This window comes from Hemiscyllium ocellatum, chromosome 10 (assembly GCF_020745735.1).
Source record: "Hemiscyllium ocellatum isolate sHemOce1 chromosome 10, sHemOce1.pat.X.cur, whole genome shotgun sequence".
Lineage (NCBI taxonomy): Eukaryota > Metazoa > Chordata > Chondrichthyes > Orectolobiformes > Hemiscylliidae > Hemiscyllium > Hemiscyllium ocellatum.
The window spans coordinates 5035694-5058428 of record NC_083410.1 but is presented as its reverse complement, the minus strand read 5'-3'; the positions used below and the strand labels follow the sequence as shown (position 1 = coordinate 5058428).

The window sequence follows — 22735 nt, the reverse complement described above, 5'->3', positions numbered from 1 at the left end:
TCAACTTGCAGCCCTAATGAGAGAGTTTAATACTCAAAAACTATATTCCTTCCATTTTGCTACAAACATTGACGCACATGCATGGTACACCTATTTTAATTTCAGAGCCTTGGTATCTTCAACTCTTTATATGTAATGCCAATCATCTTCATTAAAGACAGACAACAGTACCTCCTGCACAGTAACCCTCAACAATGGTGCCCCATGTGGATGCATTCTCAGTCCCCTCCTGTACTCCCTGTACACCCACAACTGTGTAGCCAAATTCCGAATCAAAGTCACCTAGAAGTTTGCTGATATCACCACTGTAGGAGGATGGCTTTCAAATGTTGCAAAGTTGGGTAAAGTACTTTTGGGTTGGGGGGGGGCAAGTGATTAGAATTTGGTGTTTGTAAAATCCTGGTGGTGTCGGGGGGGGGGGGGGGAAGTAGGAGGAATGTTGCATGGTCCTTTTAAAAAATCATGTGCTTTTTCTGTGTTAAGAGCTTTAAAATGGATGTCTGTGAACATCTGCTTGGAAGTTTGCAAGTGCACACAGAGCACCCGAATTGAAACATTTCTATCAAAAGACTGTATTTTGAGCAGACCAAGCAGCAGCTTTTACCAAGGTAACAGGCTGTGTCATCACAGGTATAAAAGGAGGAGGCAGTTTGAAAATAACCCCAGAACTAGCTGCCATCTGCTAGAGCTAACAGCCCTGAGCCCTCGAGAGAGAGAGAGAGAGAGAGAGAGAGAAAATCGCTGGCTCTCACAGCCTCATCTATGTCTGAGAGAAAGCACCATCTAAGTAACAATGGTACTAACAGCACAAGTTAATATTGCTGACAGAAGAAATCGAAAGAGAAGACACAGAACGTTCTGGAAGACACATATAACCTGGCTGTAATTTTGAGAGACCTAATTCTACTTTTTTTTTCCAAAATGAGTGGGACTCATATTTATTGGAACAGCCTACCATTAGAATCTTAATTTATTTGGGAATAGTTAGTAGTTAGAAGGGATTTATTTGGTTTGTTAACAGTTTAGTTAATTTGTTCACTGCTAGAAATAGATAAATAAATTATTATTGGTTGATTTTAAAGTGAGTGTCAGGGATTTAATTCATTTCACCACTAGAAGGTTGCTAAAAAGCAAGTTATCCCCACTTTCCACCCTCCTTTTACAGATTATAGGGTGAGATGCTCCTCTTTGGGTGTTTCGGTTTTAGTTCGTGGTGGCGGGGGGGGCGGGGTCAACCTCTGCTTCATAACAAACGATGATCAGTCAGAATACAGGAAGGAAATAGAGGGCTTAGTGTCATGGTGCAATGATAACAAGGTCTCTCTCAATGTCAGAAAAACAAAAGAACTGATCATTGACTTCAGGTAGAAAAAAGGAGGACGTGCTCCTATCTACATCAATGGAGCTGAGGTTGAGAGTGTCAAATTCCTAGAAGAGATGATAACCGACCTGTCCTGAACCTCCCACTTAGATGCTACAGTTAAGAAGAAGACACAACAACTCCTTTTCTTCTTCAGGCAGGTCAGCAAAGTCAGCATGTCCATAAGGACCCTCAACAACATTTACAGGTGCAACACAAAAAGCGTTCTATCCAGGTAAATAACGGCCCCTGGTACGGCAACTGCTCTGCCCAGGACCAAAAGAAATTATAGGAAGTTGTGTGTATAGCCCAGACTATCTTTGGGAGCAGCAAGAGGGAGGACCGGGGGCTACTGGGAGGGTAAATTAATCCTTTAAAAACATACTTCATGAAGAGGTGGAGCACACACTGTGCAGGAGCAGATATAGACAGCTGAGTCAGTGAGGTAATATTTTGGGAGGTTGCTTTACCCAAAACACTACTTTGGTGGTGTCTCCCTCCCATCCTCCTCCTCGAACCAAAAAAAAGGTTCTATGTGCCCGATTGGTAAGCTTACTGGGCTATTTTAAAAATAAAGTCTGTTTGGGAATTCAGAACAGTGGAATGGACAGTAGGGCATGCTCCTCCTGTAGAATGTGGGAAGTAAAGGTCACCACTAGTGTCCCCACTGACTTCAACAAGTGCACCCAACTCCAGCTCCTCCGAAATCACAACAGGGAATTGGAGCTGGTTGAACTTTGGATCATATGGGAGGTTGACAGGATAATTGAGGGGAGTTACAGGGAGGTAGTCACACCTCAGGCAGAGGAAAAAGGGCAGATGGGTTACCTTCAGGGGATGGAAGGGAAACCAGCAGATGGTGCAGGGACCCCCAGTGGCCGTTCCCCACAATAGCAGGTATACCATTTTGGATACTGTGGGGGGAGGGGGATGGCACGTACGAGGGGTTAGCCATGGGGTACAGCTCTTTGGCACAGAGTCTGTCCATGTTGCTCAGAAGGGAAGTGGGGAGAGGAACATTAGTCAATGGGGACTCCATAGTTAGGGGGACCACATGGGAGGTTCTGTGGGAATGAGAGAGACTCACAGTTGGTATGTTGCCTCCCAGGTGCCAGGGTTCATGATGTCTTGTGTTGTGTTTTGGGGATCCTTGGCTGGGGGGGGAGCTCCAAGTCATGGTCTACATAGGCACAAACAACATTGATAGGAAAAAAGGGACAGGGATGTAAGGCAGAAATTCAAGGAGCTAGGGTAGAAGCTTAGAGCTACAATAAAGAGTTATCATCTTTGGTTTGTTACTTGTGCCACGTGCTAGCAAGGCAAGGAATAATGGAGAGAGGAGTTGAACATGCGGCTATAGGGATGGTGCAGGAGGGAGGGTTTTGGATTTCTGGATAATTGGGGCTCTCTCTGGGGTAGGTGGGACCTCTACAAACAGGATGGTCTTCACCTGAACCAGAGGGGACATTTGCTAATGCTCTTCGGAGGGTTTAAACTAATTCAGCAAGGGAATGGGAAACTGAATTGTAGCTCCTCTTCCTGTAGACTGGAGGATAACAGGAGGTTGAGAGTAGTGAGGTCAGAAATAAGGTTTCAAGATTGCGAGAATGCAATAGCAGGCAGGAAGGTGGTTTGAAGTGTGTCTACTTCAATGCCAGCAGCATTCGAAATAAGGTGGGTGAACCTGCAGCATGGGTTGGTACCTGGGACTTTGATGTAGTGGCCATTTCGGAGACATGGATAGAGCAGGGTCAGGAATGGTTGTTGCAGTTCCAGGATTTAGATGTTTCAGTAAGAACAGAGAAGGTGATAAAAGAGGGGAAAGTGTGGCATTGTTAGTCAAGGACGGTATTAGGACAACGGCAAGGACATCTGATGAGAGCTCATCCACTGAGATAGCATGGGCTGAGGTTAGAAACAGGAAAGGAGAGGTCACCCAGTTGGAAGTTTTCTATAGGCCTCTGTAAAGTTCCAGAGATGTAGAGGAAAGGATTGCAAAGATGATTCTGGATAGGAGTGAAAGAGGGTAGTTGTTATGTGGGACTTTAACTTTCCAAATGTTGACTAGAAATGCTATAATTTGAGTACTATAGATATGTCAATGTTTGTCCAATGTGTGTAGAAGAGTTTCCAGACACAGTATGAAGTTAGGTCAAAAACAGGTGAAGCCACATTGGATTTGGTACGGGTAATGAACGTGTTGTTAGGCTTGGAGATAGATGAGCACTTTGGTGATAGTGACCACAATTTGGTTATGTTTATTTTAGCGATGGAAAGGGATAAATATATACCACAAGGCAAGTTATAGCTGGGGGAAAGGCAATTATGATGCCATTAGGCAAGATTTAAGATGCATAGGATGGGGAAGGCAACTTCAGGGGATGGGCACAATTAAAATGTGGAGCTTGTTCAAGGAACAGCTACTGCATGTCCTTCATCAGGCAGGGAAGAAGTGGTTGAGTGAGGGAGCCATGGTTTACTAAAGAAGTTGAATCTTTTGTCAAGAGGAAGAAGGAGGCTTACATAAAGCAGAAACGTGCGGCTCACTCAGGGGCTTGAGAGTTACAAGTTAGCCTGGAAAGACCTAAAGAAAGAGCTAAAGAGACAGGAGGGGACATGAGAAGTCTTTGACAGATAGGATCAAGGAAAACTCTAAAGCTTTCTATAGCTATGTCAGGAATAAAGGAATGAGGAGAGTAAGATTAGGGCCAGTCATGGATAGTAGTGGGAAGTTGTTCGTGGAGTCCAAGGAGAAAGGGGAAGCACTAAATGAATATGTTTCATCAGAATTTACACAGGAAAAAGACAACTTTGTCGAGGAGAATACTGAGGTACAGGCTATTAGACTAGATGGGATTGAGGTTCATAAGGAGGAGGTGTCAGCAATTATGGAAAATGTGAAAATAGACAAGTCTCCTGGGCCGGATGGAATTTATCCTAGAATCCTCTGTGAAGCTAGAGAGGAGATTGAAGAACCTTTGGCTTTGATCTTTATGTCATCCTTGTCTTCTGGCATTCTTGCTGTAGACTGGAGAATAGCAAATGTTCTCCCCTTGTTCAAGAAGTGAAGTAGAGACAACCCTGGAAATTATAGACCTGTGAGCCTTACTTCAGTTGTGGGTAGTGTCGGAAAGGGTTATAAGAGCTAGGATTTATAATCATCTGGAAAGGAATAACTTGATTAGGGATAGTCAACATGGTTTTGTGAAGGGTAGATTGCGCCTCACAAACCTTAATGACTTCTTTGATTTGGCAACAAACACGTAGATGAGGGTAAAGCGGTTGATGTGGTGTATATAGATTTTGGTAAGGCGTTTGATAAGTTCCCTGTGGTAGGCTATTGCTGAAAATACAGAGGGTGTTTTAGCCATTTGGATCAGAAATTGGCTAGCTAAAGAAGACAGAGAGTGTTGGTTGATGGGAAAATGTTCAACCTGGAGTTCAGATACTAGTGGGGCACCGCAAGGATCTGTTTTGAATCCACTGCTGTTTGTCATTTTTATAAATGACTTGGATGAGGGCGTAGAAGATAGATTTGTAAATTTCAGGATGACACTAAGGTTGGTAGAGTTGTGGACAGTGTGGAAAGATGTTACAGGGTGCAGAGGGACATGGATAAGCTACAGATCTGGGCTGAGAGGTGCCAAATGGAGCTTATTGTGGAAAAGTGCGAGGTGATTCACTTTGGAAGGAGAAACAGGAATATAAAATACTGGGCTAATGGTAAGATTCTTGGTAGTGTGGATGAGCAGAGAGATCTCAGTGTTCATGAACATAGATCCCTGAAAGTTGCCAGCCAGGTTGATAGGGTTGCAAGGTGGCATACGGTGTTAGCTTTTATTGGTAATGGGATCATGTTTCGGAGCCATGAGTTTTGCAGCTGTACAAAACTCTGGTGCAGCCGCACTTGGGAGTACTGCATACAGTTCTGGTCGCTGCATTATAGAAAGGAAGTGGAGGCATTGGAAAGGGTGCAGAGGAGATTTACGAGGATGTTGCCTGCTATGGAAGGAAGATCTAATGAGGAAAGGCTGAGGAACTTGAGGCTGTTTTTGTTAGACTGGAGAAAGTTAAAATGTGACTTAATAGAGATATGCAAGATGATTAGATAAATTAGATAAGATTCCCTACAGTGTGGAAACAGGCCTTTCGGCCCAACAAGTCCACACCGACCCTCTGAAGGGTAACCCACCCACCTCTCTAATGCACCTAACACTATGGGACAATTTAGCATGGCCAATTCACCTGACCTGCACATCTTTGGATTGTGGGAGGAAACTGGAGTACCCAGAGAAAACCCACACCGACACAGGGAGAATGTGCAAACTCCACACAGACAGTTGCCCGAGGCTGGAATTGACCCTGGGACCCTGGTGCTGTGAGGCAGCAGTGCTAACCACTGAGACAGTGAGAGCCTTTTCACTCAGATGATAATGGCAAGCATGAGGGGACATGGCTTCAGATTAGTTTCACAAATCAGTACAACATTGAGGGCTGAAGGGCCTGTACTGCACTGTAATGTTCCTTTTCTATCACAGAAGCCAGCTTCCTATCCATGAACTCCATTTACACGGCCATGGAAAGACTGCCAACATCATCAAAGACCTCTCCCATCCTGGTAATGTTCTCTTCTAATCTCCTCCATTAGGCAGAAGATACAATAGCTTTAATACATGCACCAACAAGTTCAAAAACAGCTTCTTCCATGCCATTATTAGACTGCTGAATGAACCTTTAAAACTTCAAATAATGTTGATCTTGCTTTGTGCACCTCCTGTGCAGTTATTCCTTTGTTCAAGAAGGGGAGTAGAGACAACCCTGGAAATTATAAACCTGTGAGCCTTACTTTAGTTGTGGGTAAAGTGTTAGAAAAGGTTACAAGAGATAGGAATTATAATTATTATAGGAAAGGAATAACTTGATTGGGGATGGTCAACACAGATTTGTGAAGGGTAGGTCATGCTTCACAAACCTTATTGAGTTCTTTGAGAAGGTGACCAAACAGGTGGATGAGGGTAAAGCAGTTGATGTGGTGTATATGGATTTCAGTCAGGCATTCGATAAAGGTTGCTGCTGAAAATGTGTTGCTGGAAAAGTGCAGGTCTGGCAGCATCAGCTGAAAATGTGTTGCTGGAAAAGCGCAGGTCAGGCAGCATCAGCTGAAAATGTGTTGCTGGAAAAGCGCAGCAGGTCAGGCAGCAGCTGAAAATGTGTTGCTGGAAAAGCGCAGCAGGTCAGGCAGCAGCTGAAAATGCGTTGCTGGAAAGGTCTCCAGCATATGCAGACCTCACTTTCTCCTCGAAGATTTTAACCTACTGCGAATCCTCTTGCAAGAATGCCTTCCTTGAAGAAGGTCTCTCTGATCTCCAGCATCTGCAGACCTCGCTTTCTCCATTCGATAAAGGTTCCCCACAGTAGGATATTGCAGGAAATACAGAGGCATGAGTTTGATTTCGCGGTTTAGATCAGATCATGTTGCAGCTATACAAAACTCTGGTGTGGTCACATTGTCACTTTTGGAGTACTGCATACAGTTCTGATCTCCGCATTATAGAAAAGATGTGGAAGTTTTGGAAAGGGTTCAGAGGAGATTTACGAGGGTGTTGCTTGGTAGGGGGAGAAGGTCTTGCAAGGAAAGGCTGAGGGACTGACTTGAGACTGTTTTCGTCAGAAAGAAGGTTGAGAGGTGACTTAATTGAGACATATTAGATAATCAGAGGGTTAGATAAGTTGGATGGTGAGTCTTTTTCCTTCAATGGTGATGGCTAGCACGAGAGGACATAGCTTTAAATTAAGGAGTGAAAGATATAGGACAGATGTCAGAGGTGGTTTCTTTACTTAGAGAGTAAAGGGGCGTAGAACACACTGCCTGCAACAGTTGTAGACTTGCCATTTAAGAACATTTAAATGATCACTGGATAGACACATGGACGAGAATGAAATAGTGGATGTTAGATGGGCATCAGATTGGTTTCACATGTTGACACAACATCAAGGGCCGAAGGGCCTGTACTGAGCTGCAACGTTCTTTGTTCTATGTCTTTCTGTGTCCAAACATCCTATATCTGTATGTGATTTATGCTATGCTCTGCCTGTACTGCTCTCAAAATAAAGCTTTTCACTGTACTTAGGTATATGTGACTAAAATAATTCAATATAGGTGCAAAGTATTCACTGAGCTCACATGCAGTCTGTGCTGAGTTTGTGTAAAGACGTTAAATTTTGTTTTACCACCTTGACTTTCCAGATAAACAGGACTCCACTGGGTTATATTATCGTATACAAAGTTCCCCATTACACAGCAACATAAATGTAGAGGAATAAGGAAATGCCTTTTATGGCAAAATATCCCAGAATGTCAGGAGGCAAATATTAACACGGTGCTTAAAAAGTGATTGTTACCACAGATAGCTAAATTCTAGTGTTAGTTTAAGCTATAGTTTTAAGTTAGTGACTTAGAGTCATAGTGATGTATAGCATGGAAACATACCCTTCGGTCCAACTTGTCCATGCCGACCAGATATCCCAACCCAATCCAGTCCCACCTGCCAGCACCCGGCCCATATCCCTCCAAACCCTTCCTATTCATATACCCATCCAGATGCCTTTTAAATGTTGCAATTGTACCAGCCTTCACCATTTCCTCTGGCATCTCAATCCATACACGTACCATCCCCTGCGTGAAACAGTTGCCCCTCAGGTCTTTTTTATATTTTTCCCGTCTCACCCTAAACCTATGCCCTCCCGTTCTGGACTCCCCCATCCCAGGGAAGAGACTTTGTCTATTTAACCTATCCATGCCGTCCATTTAAGGGCGGCACGGTGGCACAGTGGTTAACACTGCTGCCTCACAGCGCCAGCGACCTGGGTTCAATTCCCGACTCAGGTGACTGACTGTGTGGAGTTTGCACGTTCTCCCCGTGTCTGCGTGGGTTTCCTCCGGGTGCTCCGGTTTCCTCCCACATTTCAAAGATGTGCGATTCAGGTGAATTGGCCATGCTAAGTTGCCCGTAGTGTTAGGTAAGGGGTAAATGTAGGGGTATGGGTGGGTTGCGCTTCGGCGGGTCGGTGTGGACTTGTTGGGCCGAAGGGCCTGTTTCCACACTGTAAGTAATCTAATCTAATCTAATGCCCCTCATGTTTTAATAAACCTCTATAAGGCAACCTCTCAGCCTCTGACGCTCTAGAGAAAACAGCCCCAGCCTAGTCAACCTCTCCCTGTAGCTCAAATCCTCCAACTCTGGCAACATCCTTGTAAATCTTTTCTGAACCCTTTCAGGTTTCACCACATCTTTCCGAGAGGAAGGAGACAAGAATTGCACGCAATATTCTAACAATGGCTTAACCAATGTTCTGTAGTTTGAGAGGCAGCGAGGGTTCAGAGATGGATTACCAGTGCTTTGGGTCAAGTTAGTTGAAAACATGGTTGCCAATGGCAAGGGAGCACTGAGTCAGAAAGGGAAGAAGAGATCTCAGAAGCTCACGCCACGCTGAAGGCGGTTACAGAGATAATGAGGGAACAGGTGATGGGAGGAAATTGAAAGCAAGGATGAGATGTTTAAAATAAAGACAATGCTTGGACTGGTATCCAGTACAGGTTAGCAAGCTAGGACTCCGGGGTCAACAGGATTGGGTGCATATCAGATGGCACGCAACAGAATTTTGGATGTCCTCAAATATATGGAGTATCGAATATGAGAGGCAATCCAGGCAGGCATTGCAATGTTTAAATCTGGACGTATGGATTAAGGTTTCAGCAGAGGATGACTTTTGGAAAGGACCGAATTAGATGATCTTATTGAGATGGAGATTGGACAATGAAATGAGTATGTAGTTGAAACATGCTTACATCTTTGATCAGACTTGCAAATAATTTAGTTCAGCCTCAGAAATCTACCTGGGAGGGGATGAGAAACAATGATGGGAACTGGGTTCATGATGGGGACCAAAGACAAAAGTTCCGCTCATCCCAATACCTAAAACCGAGGAAATTTCTGTCCCTTGGTTCTGGATATTGAATAAAATAGTTTTAACAGATTATAAGGGGTTGGAAGTGGGATGTCAAAAGTGGTGCTGGTAGAGGTGGTATCATCAACATCTATGTATAAATGAACACTGTTGCTTTCAATGACATCATCAAGAGGCAACACATACATGAGAAGTAGGAGAGACAAAGATAGTCTGTCCACGGGATGATACCAGAGGAAACTATTTCAGGTAATTCACATATGAGTGGAAATAGATGAGGGTAATCCCACCAGCTGGAAGACAGTAGAGAGGCATGCGAAGATGATGTGGCAAACCATATTTAAAAAAGACATTGCAAGAAAAAAAAATAAGATGGGATAATTTACTCTTGTCACAGTCCTGGAGAATGGCAGTTGTAAATTTGATGAGAGTAGTTTTGGTGGTGTGATGGGCTGATACTACAAGGAAGAAAGGAATATGGGGATTGTTCAAAAAGATGGATTTGAGGTAGAAGATCAGCATTAATTGCATTGAATGGTGGGATAGGTTTGAGCAGCAGAACAGCCTCCTCCAATTTTAACCATTGGTGTTAGTCATAAAAGGAAATACAAATTACAGAATTATCATTTATGCAAGAAAAAAAGAGGGTTATGTTTTGAAATTGTTGAACTCAATGTTTGTCTAAAAAAAAATCTGAGATAGATGAAGTATTCTTCCTCAAGCTTGTGTTGATCACATTGGAAAAAGTGCAGGTCATGAAGGTGAGAGTGGAACTGGGTAGTGAATTAAACTGACAGGAGACCAGGAGGTCAGGATCACACAGAGGTGGTCTATAATGCAATCACCTATTTTGTCTCTCCAATGTAGAGCGTGCATTACGTTAAATTGCCTAAGCTCTACCGTTCCTGACCTGCTCAGTCTCTCTACCAACAGAGAATGCCGGACAAACCCAGCAGGTCTGGGAGCATCTGTGGAAAGAGAAACAGAGTTAATGTTTCAAACCAGGGATGACTTCTCCTACATGGAAAAGTGTTGGCATTTTTAAAAGAAAACTTGAGGCAGACCCAGTGAGAAAGATAAAGGGATCGTCAATGGTGATGACAAAGAAAGAGAGATGTAAAATGGGTGTAAATTAATGTGATGGGTAAGAGTGGATCCTCTCTACTAAGAGTAAACAAGACATTAACAAGATAAAGTGGATGGGTGGGGAACAGGAAGAGAAGGTAAGAAAATGGGAAAACAGGCATAAGGTAGTCGGTTTCAAATGCTACTGAGTTCAACATTGTACCCGTGAAGTGCCTAAGCAGAAAATTTAAGCTGTTGGTTTCTTGAGCTTCTCTGTAAAAGTGCAGCAGTCGCAGAACAGAAATATTAACATTTTTTTCTATCACCTCATTTAAGGCTTTTCTTAAAACCTCCCTCTTTGATCATTTTTACTCATCTTCCCTATCGTAGCTCAGTGTTAGATTTCATGACATTCCTGTGAAACACTTTGGGGTTATATTTACGAAATAAGTGCCAGCTACTGCATCCACCAATCCACTGATCTCAGTTTATACATTTCTATCCTATTTTAATTTGTACTGTTATCCCTTTGGCATTTATTCTGCTTTCCACAGTAACCCACCCCATGTAATTAACTAAAAGCCCTGAAACATCACGACACTTTTCAGCTCTGGTGGGGAAAAAAAATTGAGATATTGAGCGAATGCGGCGGAGTTGGAGGTAGCACACCGTTTACATTATTGACGGCTTTAAACACGGCACCATCTTTCCCTCCCAACCATTTCGAAGCAGCATCACAGAAAACCAAACACAACAGCCCTTCTGCTAGCAACATCACAAAACAACAGCAAAAAAATAATAAAACGCTTATTGCGTCTGGACCAATCTCGCTTGTTTTTTTTCTCTGCATTCCAGTTCAAAGAGGCTGCAGAGCTCTTTGGGTCATTCTGTGGTCAGAAAAGGGTGTTGTTTTTATATATATATACACACACACAAGAGAAAATGCAAGTTCTTTCCGATTTCTTTTTAAAAGAAGCAAATGCCTCGCTCAGAGATTGTTTGGTACAGGGTGTGGGGGATTAAAGTCGGTGGATTTTCGGATCTGGGTTCCCCAGGTTTTGCTGACACACAGCAACCAGAGTGAACAGGCTAGAACCAGTTAGAGGCAGGTTCGAGTCCTCCCAACAGTCTTTATCTGCAAAACTCTACAATCTCCCCACAAAAGCAGCACCCAGCCTTCCTCCTCCTCCGCAAACCCCAGGGAAGATGCAGATCGTTTACCTGATGGTGGAAGGACCAAAAGCAGCTAAAGGACACAAGAGACAGCGGGATGGAGAAACCAATCCTTGGGGCACACAGAGACAACCATCCAGAAGGAGAGATGAAGCTACACGAATCCGCCCTGCTATTGGTCCATCCCATTCCGACTGACGTCAACCCCGACCAATGAGGTTTGGGGAGCTGAAGGATGACGCGTCACAAAGAGAAAAAGGGGGCGGCTCGCCGCTCGCAGAAAGTGGGAGAGAGACGCTGTTCCCGCGGGATGCGCGTTCCCGGCCCAGCGGCTGCGCGAGCACAAGGGACCGGCTTCCAGGTGAGTGGAGGCGCGTGCTGGAGGCTCCTCACTTTGCTGCTGCTGCTGGTGGTGGCGGGGGTGGGGAGGATCGTGGCGGGTAAGTGCCAGCTGGTGGTGCATTGCGTTTGTATATCGACGGGGTTCATCCACCTCCCCCGCCCCCCTCCTCACCAGTTACCCGCGCTGCTCGCAGGGCGCTGCCTAGGCACTGGGGACTGTCTTCCACTGCAGTTACGCTCAGTGTCAATGTGGGTCCATGACCAGCACCGTTTACGGGCTCCATATCCGTGAAATTGTTTCTGTGCAAACAAACATAATAGTAAACTCCTCAAGGACAGGGCGTTATTGGGCTGAGGTCAGGCTTGTGTCAGATGTATTATATATGTGTTTGTGAAGATGGAAGGCAACATTCACATCTCATTTTGCATCAATTAGGTTCGCAGTGTGATCGAGACTCTGGCTTGGAACAAGTTCCCCTTGCCCCCTGCCCATGACTTTTAAAAGGAGTTGACCTGCCTTTGGAGGGTCAGGTATTGGGCTCAGGGTGGTGGTTTGTACCAAGTGCTAGGTTCTGTGTTCTCTTCTGATTGCTGGTTAAGAGGCCCATAAGATATAGGAGCAGAAATTAGACTGTTCAGCCCATTGAGTCTGCTCTGCTGTTCAATCATGGCTGGTAAGTTCCTCAAACCTATTCTCCCTGTAACTCCTGATCCTGTTGACAATCAAGAACCTACCTATGTCTGTCTTAAATATACTAATTTCTGTATTTCCTCAAACCTCTCCTTCAAAATGTTGAAAAATTTGAGACCTTTTGGGAAGGTTTCAGCTGTGGCTTAGTCTCCACAGTAAGGGAATAGTATCAGCTGCCCACAGGTCTTTGAAGGTGAGAAGGGAGGCCAAGGACACTGGAATAGGGGTAGGCTGTTCAGCCCCTCTATCTGTGTGTGAGTGAGAGAGTTTGTTGTGTATGGGATTGATAGTTTAACAATGCAGTTTGAGAGTTCCAGGCTTTTTGACCCATTGAGTAAAAAATGAGGTCTGCAGATGCTGGAGATCACAGCTGCAAATGTGTTGCTGGTCAAAGCACAGCAGGTTAGGCAGCATCTCAGGAATAGAGAATTCGACGTTTCGAGCATAAGCCCTTCATCAGGAATAAGAGAGAGAGAGCCAAGCCGGCTGAGATAAAAGGTAGGGAGGAGGGACTAGGGGGAGGGGCGATGGAGGTGGGATAGGTGGAAGGAGGTCAAGGTGAGGGTGATAGGCCGGAGTGGGGTGGGGGCGGAGAGGTCAGGAAGAGGATTGCAGGTTAGGAGGGCGGTGCTGAGTTGAGGGAACCGACTGAGACAAGGTGGGGGGAGGGGAAATGAGGAAGCTGGAGAAATCTGAATTCATACCTTGTGGTTGGAGGGTTCCCAGGCGGAAGATGAGGCGCTCCTCCTCCAGCCGTCGTGTAGTTGTGTTCTGCCGGTGGAGGAGTCCAAGGACCTGCATGTCCTCGGTGGAGTGGGAGGGGGAGTTAAAGTGTTGAGCCACGGGGTGATTGGGTTGGTTGGTTCGGGCGGCCCAGAGGTGTTCTCTGAAGCGTTCCGCAAGTAAGCGGCCTGTCTCACCAATATAGAGGAGGCCACATCGGGTGCAGCGGATGCAATAGATGATGTGTGTGGAGGTACAGGTGAACTTGTGGCGGATATGGAAGGATCCCTTGGGGCCTTGGAGGGAAGTGAGTGTGGAGGTGTGGGCGCAAGTTTTACATTTCCTGCGGTTGCAGGGGAAGGTGCCGGGGGTGGAGGTTGGGTTGGTGGGGGGTGTGGATCTGACAAGGGAGTCACGAAGGGAGTGGTCCTTGCGGAACGCTGATAGGGGAGGGGAGGGAAATATATCCTTGGTGGTGGGGTCCGTTTGGAGGTGGCGGAAATGGCGGCGGATAATACGTTGTATGCGCAGGTTGGTGGGGTGGTAGGTGAGAACTTGCGCCCACACCTCCACACTCACTTCCCTCCAAGGCCCCAAGGGATCCTTCCATATCCGCCACAAGTTCACCTGTACCTCCACACACATCATCTATTGCATCCGCTGCACCCGATGTGGCCTCCTCTATATTGGTGAGACAGGCCGCTTACTTGCGGAACGCTTCAGAGAACACCTCTGGGCCGCCCGAACCAACCAACCCAATCACCCCGTGGCTCAACACTTTAACTCCCCCTCCCACTCCACCGAGGACATGCAGGTCCTTGGACTCCTCCACTGGCAGAACACAACTACACGACGGCTGGAGGAGGAGCGCCTCATCTTCCGCCTGGGAACCCTCCAACCACAAGGTATGAATTCAGATTTCTCCAGCTTCCTCATTTCCCCTCCCCCCACCTTGTCTCAGTCGGTTCCCTCAACTCAGCACCGCCCTCCTAACCTGCAATCCTCTTCCTGACCTCTCCGCCCCCACCCCACTCCGGCCTATCACCCTCACCTTGACCTCCTTCCACCTATCCCACCTCCATCGCCCCTCCCCCTAGTCCCTCCTCCCTACCTTTTATCTCAGCCGGCTTGGCTCTCTCTCTCTTATTCCTGATGAAGGGCTTATGCTCGAAACGTCGAATTCTCTATTCCTGAGATGCTGCCTAACCTGCTGTGCTTTGACCAGCAACACATTTGCAGCAGTTTTTGACCCATTGACAATGAAGGAAAGGCAATATAATCCAAGGATGTTGTGTAGGGGAACAGTGTTCCTTTGTGTTTGTTGATCTTGTCTTCCTTGCTGGTAGAAGTCATAGTTTTGGAAGGTACTGTCAAAGGAGGCCTGGCATGTTGCTATGGTCCATCTTGAAGATGGTGCATATTGCTGCCACTCTACATTCATGGGGTGGAGGAAGTGTTGGCAACAATAGATGTGGTGCCAGTCAAGTAGGCTACTTTCTCCTGGATGATGTTGCGATTCTTGATTGTTGTTGAAGTTGCACTCATCCAGACAAGTGGAGGTTATTCCATTACACTCCTGACTTGTGCCTTTGGGGAGTCGGAGGTGAATTACTCACTGCAGGATTCCTAGCCTCTGACCTGCTGTTGTAGCCCATCATTCAATGTGATCGCAACTAATCTCCAACTGAATTTCACCACATCATAGAATCTGTACAATGCAGGAAGAGGCTATTCAGCCAAACCCCTGATCTAGCCCCAGAGCAGGTACATTTCTCTGGACATTATGAGACAAATTAGCATGGCCAATCCACCTAACTTGCACATTGTTGGACTGTGGGAGGAAACAGGAGCGCATAGAGGAAATCTATGCAGACATTGGGAGAATGTACAAACTTCAGTGGCTGGGACCAAGGCTGGGTCCCTGGTACTGTGAGGCAGCAGTGCTAGCCACTGAGCCATTGTGCTGTCCAACTAAACAAGACTTTGTACAGCTGAAGTATGACATGTACTCACTTGTATTCTGGTGCCCTAGATTGTAAAAACCAACATTTCATTAGCTATTTTGAATATTTGAGAATATGGTATCTTCCCATTTTAAAAATGAAGAGGAGTTTTCTGTCTGGGGGATTGTTAATGTTTGGTAACTCTTGAGCCCACAGAGCAGTGGAAGCTGAGTTGTAGAATATTTTCATTACACTTTTTTTAATCCTTCATGGAATCAAGGGTTATGGGTGACAGACAGAGTCTGGAGTTGGTGTTGTGCCCATAAACATCAGCCATGGTTATATTGGTCTGTGGGACCAACTGCAAAATTCCCTGTAATTTTCTTTCTGCTTCATGGACCTCCAAGGTGTGGGGCAATGGCTTCTGAAGTGGAAGTTGTTCACCCACACACCGTTCAACATGTCCCGAGCTTCCCTGTGGCTGCACAACCCAGAGGCAGTATGAGCTGAGTGGCAGCCTCTGATTCTTGTTAGTTACGTTCTTGAGCTTCTGTGCGTTTTTGTACTTGTTCAGACCTAAGTATCTAGACTTGATTTTCACCACCTAAAAAAAAAAAGGTCCTGTCCTATTGTTTTTGAGGGGAGGTAATGGTGTGGTGGTGACATCACTGGACTATTGATTCCAAGCACCAGGCTAATGTTTTTGGGTCATGGGTTTGAACCCTACCATTGCAGGCATTAAATTTGAATTCAATTTTTAAACATTACCTAATGACAGCCCTCATCTAATTTGTTGCTGAATAAGAAAGCACTTATCCAAATTTGCAGATGGCACAAACAGAGAGCTTTTTCATCTGTGTGAATGTACGTATAATATTTCAGTGATTGTTGTTAACCCATATAAGTTCACTAATAGGAAGGAAATCCTGGTCACTTCCCTGCTCTGACCTACATAATGCTGACTCTGCAGTTACATGTCTGACTCTCTGGGCCTTGTATTCACTTGCTGCAGTTTTGCCCATTAATTCCATCTGTATGTTATGTTCACATTCACACAATTTATAAGACTCTGTATTTTTATACCAGTTGCAAGTTTGGATATTTCCTTTCTATTTCTCATCTACTTTGTTGGTAAATACCTTTTTAAATAGTAAAAAGGTATTGACCTCCTTCCACCTATCACATCTCCATCGCCCCTCCCCCAAGTCCCTCCTCCCTACCTTTTATCTTAGCCTGCCAGGCACACATTTCCTCATTCCTGATGAAGGGCTCTGGCCCGAAACATCGAATTTCCTGTTCCTTGGATGCTGCCTGACCTGCTGTGCTTTAACCAGCAACACATTTTCAGCAATACCTTTAAATAGTTGAAGCTCCAGCTCAGATTTTCGTGAGATTCCACTATGTACATTGTGCCATTTTAGGTCCCTCTCCAATATTCCTACTGTCTCCAGCTGCTCAGCCTATTTCCCTGTGCTGATCAATAAATTGTTCCCATTACTCAGAACCTCACAGCTAACAGTCTGTTAGGAGGAATTTTATTAAGTGTTTCTGGAAATCTATATAAAAATATCTAAAGGCATTCTGTGCCAGTGATACAATAGAATTTATTTGGCATGACCTATTCTTTACAAGTTAGACTCTGTCTGATCAGCTGAAAATGTTGGAGCTGTTCAGTCAGCCTACTCTTAATTATAGACTCTTGTACTTTCCTGACAACCAAGCTTAACTGGTCTATAATTTCTGCTCTCATTTTTCTCAGCAAAATGTCTTGATCACGTTTACTCTTTCCAGGAAGATAGACATTGTATCAGAGTGCCTAGAATACAGAAAGATTTACTGGTACTGGAGGGAATCCAGTGGAAGAGGTTGAGTAGGTTGGGCCTTTGTAGTCATTGAAGTTTAGAAGAATGAGTGAAGACCTTATCGAAACAAATAAGATTCTATCAAAAGGGTGTGAATTCATAGAATTCGCTACCTCAGAGTGTGGTAGATGCTGGAGCATTGAGTATATTTAGGGAGATAGACACAGGTTTTTAATTAGTAATGATTTGAAAGGTTATAGCGAGCAGGCAGGAAAGTGGAGATGAGGTTGAGACGAGAGTGTATTAAATGTGGTAGGGTGGATTTGAGGGGTTGAATGGCCTCTTCTTATATCTAGTCCTTTTATTCCTTTGTGTAAATGTGCTGTTCATTGGAGTGGTTCGTAAGGTTCTGAGCAGACTTTTCTCACGCACCGTTTGTGTTGGGACTACAGCAGTGTGAGATGTCAATTGAGTGAGGTCTGACTGACTTTTGTTGGAAATTTTAAAGTGGGAACAGCTGGAATATCCTTTCCAAATTTACCCTTTGTTGTTATAATCAGATTAGGTAAGTATATTTTTCCGATTAAAGTTGACTGATTCTGGTTGTTAGAATTCAAATACTTGAGTTCCTTTATTTCAAATAAGGTTTTGATTGGGGTAACTAAACAAGTTCCTTGTGCAGACCTGAAGACCTGACCTTTGTAAGAATGATTTTTGATGGACTGGCGTTGAACTGGGATAAGGTTTAAAAGTTACATGACACCAGGTTGTAGACCAACAGGTTTATTTGGAAGCACTAGCTTTTGAAGTGCTGCTTCCTCATCAGGTGGTTGTAAGAAAGAGATGACTCTAGGCACAGGTTACAAGGCACATAGTTTGTGTTGGAACAGCAGCTGTGGGGTCTCAGCTCAATCAGATCCAGGCTGAGTGAGTTCTGACTGACTACACTTGAAACTTTGTGAAATGGAAATTCAGGCCAAAGTGAGGAAGAGGTGTTCTAACTATGGTTTACTGTGATAAGTAAATGTTGCGGAGCAAGGTGAGAGGGAGACAACAGAGGATGTGGGTTGTGAGGCTGATCTGCAGTGAGACAGTGACAGAGACACAACACAAACCATAGATGGTAAAAGGGTGGGGAAAGCAGCTGACAGGGAAGTAGGACCAATGAATGTTTCTAGTCATGAAAGTAAACATCAGGTTTTTGGTTTATGTTTAGGTCTGCACTGTTTTCTTCCTTCTGAAAGAAAAATTCTTCCATATTGGATTGATACTGATGGTTTCTTTCTCTTTTTGGTTTATAAACACAATATATTGGGACAGTAAAGTGTAAACACTTGACTAATTAATCTAAAACGGCATGGGGTACAGTGGTTAGCACTGCTGCCTCACAGCGCCAGAGACCCGGGTTCAATTCCCATCTCAGGCGACTGACTGTGTGTGTAGAGTTTGCACATTCTCTCCGTGTCTGCGTGGGTTTCCTACGGGTGCTCCGGTTTCCTCCCACAGTCCAAAGATGTGCAGGTCAGGTGAATTGGCTATGCTAAATTGGCCGTAGTGTTAGGTGAAGGGGTAAATGTAGGGGTATTGGGTGGGTTGCGCTTCGGCAGGTCCGTGTGGACTTGTTGGGTCGAAGGGCCTGTTTCCACACTGTAAGTAATCCAATGCAATCTAAAAGTTAAATTGGTGCTGCAACATGTGGGAGCTGCAGCACACCAATGGGATCAGTATCAAGATGAATCGAACAACTAAGGTTGTAGAGAGGTCTTTTAAATTAGCTAGGGGGCTGGGTTTGGGAGAGGGAAATGAAGGCTTATACAGCAAAGGGATTTGACAAAATTACGGGATATCTATTTGAATAATACTGGGAATGGAACAGGAAGACACAAAGGAGGCAGTTCACTTGGCTGATAAGACAGTTACCCATACCTGTTATGAGGATAGGTTGAGCAGGTTGGACCTATACTTGTTGGAGTTTAGAAAAATTTGAGGAAACCATATTGAAACATACAAGATTCTTTGAGGAGTTAACAGGGTAGATGCACACCAGTCGTTTCCACTTGTGGGATAATCTAGGCCTGGAGGATATAATCTCAGAATGAAAGATTGCACATTTAAGACAGAGATGAGAAGGAATTTCTTCTGTGGCAATGAATCTGTGGAATTCTTTACAACAGAGACCTGTCGAGGCTGGGTCATTTAATATATTCAAGGCTGAGGTGGACAGATTTTTAATCAGTAAGGGAATCAAGAGCTACGGGGAAAAGGCAGAAAAATCTAGTGGCGGAATATTAGATCCATTTAATAATTGAGAAATGTAATGGCCCAGTGATATTATTGGTGGGCTGTTAATCCAGAGACCCAGGGAATGCTTTGGGGACCTAGGTTCGAATCCTGCAATGGCAGATAGTGGAACTTGAATTTGCAAATGTGGAATTTAAAAGTTTAGTAGATGACTATGGATCCGTTGCTGATTGTTGAGAAAAACCTAACTGGTTCACTACCTTGAATTTGGTCACTTTCTTAAACCACGATCCAACTGCTCCCACTTTAAAGATCTTATCACCTAATACATGCAGATTCTGGGGTCCTGTGACCCTTGTTACATTGCCTGAGGAAGCAAGAAACCACATAGTTTATTTTTAGGAAACAAGGTTGCGCTGAAATGTATAATTGCAGCCCAGTTAACATAGCATCTGTAATAGGAGAAACCTCAGCCTTGAAGAATGACATTAACGCACAGCAGCCTAAAGAGGATCTAAGGAGATCTGGCAGCATCTTTTGGGAGTGTATCAGAATTAAGTTTTGGGTCCAGTAACACATCTCTTGTTTGGATTTCTGGAGAACTGTTTCACTCCCCGGTCTTCAGCGGTTTTTCTGTTTTTTTTCCCTGAGTTGAATGCCTAGTATTTTGCTTTTTTTAATGTAAAGAGGAAATTGTTTTCAAAAAGGACAGCGTGCTTTGTGAAACCTGTTGGATTTCCTTTTGATGGTGTAGGTTGAGATTTAGCGAATTGGGTAATAGGAAAGCATGTGGCAAGTTGTCACACGGGAGATAACTATGACAGATTAAAGAAGAATTAAATTAGCGGCTGAGTAACATATTCTATTTAAAACTTGGTTAGTGGGAAGAAATGAAGGTCATTTTATTTAATGGTTGGAAGTGACGGTGTAGAATTAGATTTTAGAATTTGGTTTTACTGTCACATATACTCAACTACAGGAATAAAAGAGTGCAGTGTAAAGTGTACAAAGTTGCCTCTTACTGCACCGAAGGTGCCTGGGTACTAAATCTTAGTTATAAATTAGAAAATTTAAAGAAAAAAAGTGTAAGTTCTGTATTATAGTCCTTCCAAAGCAAAGAAAGAGAGGAAAAAAGAAGCAGGGTTGAGTTTTGGGAACATTTTCTACTGAGCTGGCTATCAGGTTTTTGGGAGTGGCTCTGATTAGTAAACATCATTTTTTAAAAAAGTCTATGTAATTTAAAAATTAAATAAGCAGTAGCAGGGATAGGTCCTTGGCCCCTTGAGTGGTGCCTTGTAATTCACGAAGATAACGGCTGGTCCGCTGTTGGATTCAACTCCACTCTCCTGCCTATTCCATACAACCCTCGACTCTTCAATTGTTTAGAAGTCTGTCTATAATCTTTTTTTTGTTTTGGAAAGTCCAAAGGAACATACATTGAGTTCTCAACAATATGGGACAAGACACTGAAATGTTTAAGGTGTTTTTTAAAGAGGCATGACATGATTAGATAGAAACTTAGTGTGGAAACAGGCCTTTCAGCCCAACAAGTCCACAATGACCCTCTGAAGAGCAACTCACCCAGACCCATTTCCCTACATTTACCCCTTCACCTAATACTACGGGCAATTTAACATGGCCAATTCACCTAACCTGCACATTTTTGGGACTGTGGGAGGAAACCGGAGCACCCGGAGGAAACCCACACAGACACGGACAGAATGCACAAACTCCACACAGACAGTTGTCTGAGGTGGGAATTGAACCCGGGTCTCTGGCTCTGTGAGAGGCCACCCAGTAGTTATTATGAATGGGAGTTGGCTGTTGGTGGGAGTTTATTGTGTGTTTGATGGGGGCAGGTTTTCAGAATATGAAAAGCTGGAATGGAAGAAAGTTTACTCTTTTCTGAGAAAAACCAACCTAAGTTATGGGTTTTCTTTCACCATCTGAACATGTTTTTATCACAATCTGAAAATCAGTGAGTCTGTGTAAAATATTAGGGAGGTACACACGAATAGCTTGTGTGGCAGTGAGCTCTACTGTAAAAAGTGTATTGAGGCTTTAGTGAGGGTACGGTGCACATTTGCTGGGATGCTGTATCCCAGCACACTCATATAAAAGGACACTCATGCAAAAAGAAATTTGAAAAATCTGAGATGCTTTAAAACAAAAAAATGGTTACGAGAATTGTTTGAAATTATTAAAAGATGGGGTAGGAGAGAATTGACAGTTTTTTTAAATTTCTGTAATTGAGATATCATGGGTACAAGATGCAATGTAAATGGCTTTGAGCTAAGGGCACAGAAAGTTGTAAACCCTGCAGGTTTCACTTGTGAGATTTGTTCCTGTCTCTCCCACTATGTCAGCACATAAGTTTGGACTGGCTAGATGAATGTGGGGTATTTGGGAATGGGATAGGTTAATATACAGGGGGTTGTTTGCTCGAAAGGAGGTCAAAAATGTCACTCTTTGCATGGTTCATTGTGCAGGGATAGAGGTGCCTGCAGGTTCATGTGCGTTGGTCTTGTTCATGTAGCAGGACTTATTGGGATAATGACTAACAAAGCTTTTGCGATCTTGGCCTTCATAATTGAAGGTATTGAGTCCAGAAGCAGGGAAGTTATACTGAATGCCTCTGAGCCTCTGCTGAGGCCACATCAAGAGCGTTGTGCTATTATTATTCCAGTCACCACACTTTAGGAAGGGGGCTTGGGTCCCTGAAAGGCTTTGACAAGAATGCTTCCAGCGTTGGATGAGGTTTTAGCTGAAAGATCAAACTGGAAACATTGAAATTATTCTCCTTTTTTTTTGGAGTAAACGAGATTGAGGGGAGTTTTTGAACAAGATGTCAAAAAAATGACAGGCTTCAATGAAGCACTAGTTTCTGTTAGTTCATGGTTCAAGGATTTAAGATCCTGGGTAAGAGATTCAGGGGAATGTGATGAAGAGTCAGTGAGTGGTTATGGCCTGGAATGTGCTGCCATTGAGAAGCAAGGTCAACGAATGATTCTAAGAGGAAATTGGATTATACTTGTGGAATAAATATTAATGCATAAAAGACAAAATTTGTAAAGGTTATAATAAATATTAACGGGAAAGCAGAAGTAAAGCACTTAAACGCCAAATAATGCAGATGCTAGAAATCTAAAACGAGCACCGAGAATGTTGGAGAAACTCAGCACATCTGGCAGCATTTGTGGAAAGAAAAACAAAGTTAATGACTTGAGTCTGGTATGACTGTTAGGAGATGAAGACACGAAGGTGTGTGGTCAAAACTGGAACACAATTTAAATACTTGGAGAGGATTTTGTGGTGAAGAAATCATTGTGTAATCACAGTAATATCTGCAAGCTCTAAGCTTAAAGAATTATGCATTGCATCTGTGCAGAGATGTTAAGAATAGAATGATCAAGACATGGTTCAGAGT

At 44.0% G+C, this 22735-nt stretch overlaps 2 protein-coding genes across 2 annotated transcripts in view; one reads left to right on the top strand and one right to left on the bottom strand.

Moving 5' to 3' along the window:
* LOC132819619 (butyrophilin-like protein 2) overlaps window positions 1–11745 on the bottom strand; it is a 53405-nt gene extending 41660 nt beyond the window's left edge. The window contains exon 1 of the mRNA XM_060831201.1: window positions 11615–11745. The gene's annotated coding sequence lies outside the window, so the exon portion shown is untranslated. The remainder of the gene's footprint in view (window positions 1–11614) is intronic.
* Window positions 11746–11825: 80 nt separating this feature from the next.
* Window positions 11826–22735, top strand: part of LOC132819618 (V-set domain-containing T-cell activation inhibitor 1-like) — a 33296-nt gene continuing 22386 nt past the window's right edge. Inside the window, exon 1 of the mRNA XM_060831200.1 lies at window positions 11826–11927. The gene's annotated coding sequence lies outside the window, so the exon portion shown is untranslated. The remainder of the gene's footprint in view (window positions 11928–22735) is intronic.